A 6,000-nucleotide genomic window follows, 5' to 3' on the forward strand; every position below is an offset into this window, starting at 1 on the left:
TCCAACCCTACTGTTCTATGATTCGAAGGTGCAATGTGGGAGAATCCCCTTGTGGTATCCTTGGCAAGAGTTTCAGTAGATTGGTAAGAGTGTTTCTGACTTCCAGTTGCTCACAATGCCAACAGCAAAACTCCTTTTCTCTCCCCACCCCCCTCCACAAATTATGCTGCTGAAGCAATGCTTTGGGGTGAAACAGGATTTTGTGTGTATGGAACTACTGTGAGCTCAGTCACGGCACTGAGGCAATTTCCTGGGCTGAGCCACCCTGATTTTTAATTCCACATCTATGTATACCTTCCCCCAAGACACTATTTTGCACCTAGCTACAGATGGTGGACCTCAGGGTTGTGGCAAAGCCCTTCTTCCCTTCCCTTTCCCAGGGTAGCCCCAATCTGTCAAACATAACTGTTTTGTAATTCTTGCCCTTGGTTAAAGGTATAATTGACACAGGAACTCATAACTTTAGGAACACACAAGAGATTTTCACCAAAAGCTTTCAGAAATAACCACAACCCTTGTAATATCCTTGAATTATTTGACATAAATTGCCCAAAGGGAACATTTGAGATATGTTTTTGATGGGCACAAAAATGGTTGCAAATATGGGATGCCTGCCCTTCAAAGCAAATTATTAAGTGCTTCCTCATGGAGGGCTCCTAGCACTACCCAGTCTTTACTCTCTCAGGGATATTGAACCTTTTCACTGTGTACATCCTGCTATCTTCTGTCCACACCAGTGATCAGTGAGACAGACTGGTGCACAGGGAAGTAAAATGTCCAGTTCACCTAAGCAATTCAGTGGCAATTTGTAAATAATGTTGTTCAGTCGTTCAGTCATGTCCGACTCTTCGTGACCCCATGGACCATAGCACACCAGGCCTTCCTGTCCTGCGCTCTCTCCCGGAGTGTGCTCAAGTTCATATTCATTGCATCGGTGATGCTATCTAGCCATCTCATCCTCCGCCGTCCCCTTCTCCTTTTGCCTTCCATCTTTCCCAGCATCAGGGTCTTTTCCAGAGAGTTTTCTCTTCGCATTAGGTGGCCAAAATATTTCAGCTTCAGCTTCAGTATCTGTCCTTCCAATGAGCAGTCAGGGTTGATTTCCTTTAGGATGGACTGATTTGACCTCCTTGCAGTCCAGGGGACTCGTAAGAGTCTTCTAAAGCACCATAGTTCGAAAGCATCAGTTCTTCAGCGCTCAGCCTTCCTTATAGTTCAGCTCTCACAGCCATACGTTACTACTGGGAAAATCATAGCTTTGATTATACGAACCTTTGTCGGCAAGGTGATGTCAGTCTCTGCTTCTTACTATGCTGTCTAGGTTTACCATAGCTTTCCTCCCAAGGAGCAACCGTCTTTTAATTTCATGGCTACAGTCACCGTCTGCGGTGATCTTGGAGCCCAAGAAAGTAAAATCTGTCACTGCTTCCATTTCTTCCCCTTCTATATGCCAAAAAGTGATAAAACCAGATACCATAATCTTAGGTTTTTTAATGTTAAATAATATCCTCCCCCATAATCAATCTGTTTTTAAAACACCTGTCCACATGCTAAAGGAAAGGGGGGGGGAATGCCAGCTGTTGAAATATAATGAGGTAATGGATGGCATGGATGACCTGCTAACTCCTATATCTATATCTATCTATATTCATACTTTATTTGTTATGAGCACACTTATGCTCTAGTACAACTACACATTTCATTTAATTTTTTAACCACAATACAGAATCCATTATGATGGGAGTTGTAGTCCAACACATTTGGTAGGCATCTCCTATTTCCTCAAATTTATCCCCTCACAAATGTATCCCATCAAGCCTCCAAGACCACAAGGATGTGTACACGTGGGTTATCTCACTGTATCTTCACAACAATCCTGCAAAATGGGTTAGACTATGAGAGATTACCCAAGTTTACCCAAGTGAGCTTCATGTCTGAGCAGGGATTTGAATGGAAGTTTCCTCAGTCCGAGTCCAACTGGATTTCTGCTACAGAACACTGACTCTCTGGCCACCAGTCTTTGGGTTAATAGCCAATTATTCATGAATGAAAACTCCGTACGATTTTTTCCCCAGGGATACTGTGTGTATATTTTTCAAGAATGCATGTTTATATATTGAATCTAGGCCCACAAAACAGGGTCTACATAAGGAATGTGGGGGGGGGGAGCATTGCTTGCATGTGGTGGGCCCCACTTGGCAACATATGTATCTTAGAAGCACACAAAGTGGACATTTTGTTCCTCACACCTTTTTGCTGCCTGGGCAACTGGAATGTTTTTGGACATCCTGTATCATCTCAACAGCCTAGGGCACAATCCTATGCATGTTTAGATAGAAAAAAGTCCTACAACTCCCAGCATCCCCCAGCCAGCAGAGCTAAGATTGCCTTAATCAATCAGCACTGGAAATGGCATTGCCACAAACATACTACAGTACAGGACTCTACTCTTCCTCGAAGAGCTTAGGCTTACAGGCCTAAACCTGTTGTTAGGCCTACAGGGGATGGAGCTGCCAAGTACCGCATCCAGAAAATCCTATTGCCCCTGACTTAATTAATTTTGTTTACCAAGGGATAAATATGTAAAAGTATATAGTGGCAAAATTATCCCCTCCTCCCTTTTTGGTGTATTAATTAAAATATAATTGAACATTCTAATTTGCCTAGAAAATCTTGAAATAACTCAAAGAAACCAACAGCTAGCTATATTAGTTGTTCTAATTAGCCTTTTTCTTAAGGCTTGCATTCTCCATCTCATATTTTAATTTGCTCCAGGACTAGAAAGAGGGTGGGGGTGGGCAGAAGAGAACAGTTTGAAAGAAAAGGTGCTGTACTTTGAAAGACTGATCTGCTGCTGAGGCTGCCTTTAGAAAACAACACACACTTATAGGCCCAGTGATCAGTTTAGTATTTATACAATGTCACCTTGTCATAGACTGGAACACTCTGTATTCAGCAGACAGCACAAATACAAATGGAACACCAAAGATTTAACATGCATCAAATGACTCCGGTTTCCCTCATGAAACCACTTTGGCCATGAAATCTGTCCCTGTTCCTCCTGATGAATGCTTATTTTCAGGGATTGCCTTAGCCTAGGGTGGGGAACCTCAGGCCCAGGAACCAAATCTGGCTCTCCTCCGTTCCCAAGCCAGTGGCTGGGGGTTCCCCAGACAGCCACAGACTCCCCCTCGTCCTGGCACAGCCCTACCTCCTTTCCCCAAGCCACTGATGGTTTGTGGGTTCCTGGCTTTTGTGCAGTTTCCCCCCATTTCATTGGCAGCAAGAGCTTCAAGCTACAATATGCTAGGCTTTTTGTGTATTTTTGCCCCCACATATTTTGCCTTTGGCCCCACGCACCACTGGAATGTGACCCCTGAGAGCGTCTCCAAAATGGAATTCAGCATTTGGGTGAATCCCCCAACCTTGCCTTAACCCATTGGGTTGGCAACAATTTCTTGATTGACTGATTGATTTGATTTGTACCTTGCCTTTTACCAAGGAAAATGGCACTCAAGGCGGCTTACAAAGTAGTTACCATCGAAGTAAATATGATGACGTATGCAACTTCATTGTAGACTGATAAGAGTCCCCTCGTAGGAGATGATTAACCCACTTAGTTCTTGGCTGGTGTGGAAGGAATGCTCCACTAACCTCAGGATCTTTTTCCTGGAATGCCACACAACTCCAGGAATTCCACATTCCCATGTAGTGGTGGCTGAGATGAGACCTTAGGTGCTATGTATTGGATCTGCTTAGATCCAATCTGCTTCTCTTTTTGCAAAGGAGTTTCCTGTATCATAGCAAAGAGATTTTAAACCTGGGAGAGATGAGGTGAAGGAAGGGGATTCTAAGCAAAGCTGTTTTCCCAGTCATAATGTTACATTAGTAACGATGATACATGCACAATGACACAACATACTCTTGTTGTGTGCAGTACTATTCTGATAATGTAACAGGCAATGCCCGACTATACACAGAAAAACGTTACTGAGGGGGTTCTAACCTTAAAGGCAGCCCTGAAGGCAGGAAATAAATATTGTTTTCCTGACTTCAGTGCAATTTTGGCTACTTACCAGAAGAAAACTATACTGGCCTAATTTGTATCTTATTTGTGCCAGTGAATATCTGAAGTAACTTGTCTTTATTAGTAGTAAGGAAATTTCAACATTGCCAATACCTTTAAGAACTAAAACAGATGACCAGAACTCCCACATGGTGCATCTACCGCTGGGCTGCAGCATCTTCGATTGTAGGGAGATGATTTACTTCATCAGTGATTGCACTAGATTTTCTTGTAGGGCAAGTTACTAATTTTGATTTGAGCCCATTTACTTTTTCCCATAATAAATGAACTCAGGTTTAGACTCGGAAGATCCAGGTTCAGACCACTACTCAGGCATGAAGCTCATTGGGTAACCTCAGGGCAATTCACAACGTCTCATCCCAGTCTATTTTATAGGCTTGATGTGAAGATTAAATGGGGAAAGTCCTATGGGAGTCTCCCTGTGGTCGTTAGAGGAAAGGTGGGATACAAATTAAATATATTTCATATGAAAATACTCACATTTTCTATTGCCATAGTCAGAGTTCAAATGTTCTGTCAAAAATTACCCAGGTTTCTCCCATTCTTTCCCTCTCTTTGCTGTTTGAACTGCCTTATTTTTCCATGTTGTACCATCAGTTGCATCACATGCTGGATGTAAATCCTTCCCGTAGGGCTACAGGAAATTCTTGTGAGGCAGAAGCTTGTAGAATTGGATTATAAGTCACGGAAAAAATGGCACCTGAGAATTACTCATAAAATATGTCACACTGTGAAAACTCATCTCTCATGACATGTTGACTTGTTTTAATTGATACTAGATTGCTTCTCCATCACAATTTTATATGCCCTTCCCCTTCATGCATAACAACCTTTACTTCCTTGTTATCCAGTAAAGTATTTGCAGCATTCCCTGTGTCAAAGGATCGCACAGGAAGTGTGATATCCAGTTGACCAAAGATAGGTGTGTGTTTTTCCGATTAGCAAATTCCCTGGAATTAAGGTTACAGATGAGGGGAAACCCTCCAATTAGGCTAATAACACATACATTAGCTGGGATATATTTTCGTTTTGGAGACAATTTGGATCAAAATAATTTCATAATACCATGGAGATCAAAGAAGTCATAAATCTGGACTAAATTTTGTCCCAGCCAATTACAAGCAGTGACATCCTGCAAACCTAGAATGCAAGTGAGGAAGCATGTGAAGGTTAAATGAGACAGATTAAAAATGAGCTGCTGTAAACCTCTTAGCGCTATTCAAAAAGCTAATCATGAATGACATTACAAGGCTTCTCAGAATGGACTTAGGAGGCAGAGGAACTTGCAAGGAAAGTGTTGTCTAATACAAGAACCATCATATACTTTAGACTGCCAGCCAGCTTGATTAATCCTTATATAGATGCACTGGCCTATGTTATTGTTTTCCTTATAGTTTCCCAATAAAATATATTTATTTTTGTAATATTTTAGTGCCACAATAGTCAGCTGTGAAACCAGGAAGTCCCCAGTTCAGATCTTCTCTCTTCCATGAACTCTGTAGTCCTAGCCTGTCACTGTATCTAAGCCACAGCTCCTAGCGGCAAAGTGGGATAATAAGAACACTGGACTATCTTACTTGGGGTCCTTCCAGACGGAGGGCTCAAAAGGCATCGTGCAGCTATTCTGTCTTTTCTGCCTTAACATCTTTTTTTCTGATAAGAAAAAAGATGGAAGAAGGGGTGGGAAAACACAGGAGGACTACAAATGAAGGCAACATCATCTGGACCTCCCATAAAAGTTCATGGATGAGGCAGGGCAGTTGCACAACAAAACCTTCTTGAAGCACACAGTGTTGTTGTAAGAAGCACTATATAAGTGCTCACTATCATCGCCTTCATCCCCTCTAATACTGAACATGGGTGGTTCAGTATTACCCAATTGTGCTGACCAAAAAGAAGGTAGTTTCTACATG

The sequence above is a fragment of the Heloderma suspectum genome, chromosome 5, assembly GCF_057233095.1.
Source record: "Heloderma suspectum isolate Gila_16-S chromosome 5, 16-S_ref, whole genome shotgun sequence".
Taxonomy (NCBI): domain Eukaryota; kingdom Metazoa; phylum Chordata; class Lepidosauria; order Squamata; family Helodermatidae; genus Heloderma; species Heloderma suspectum.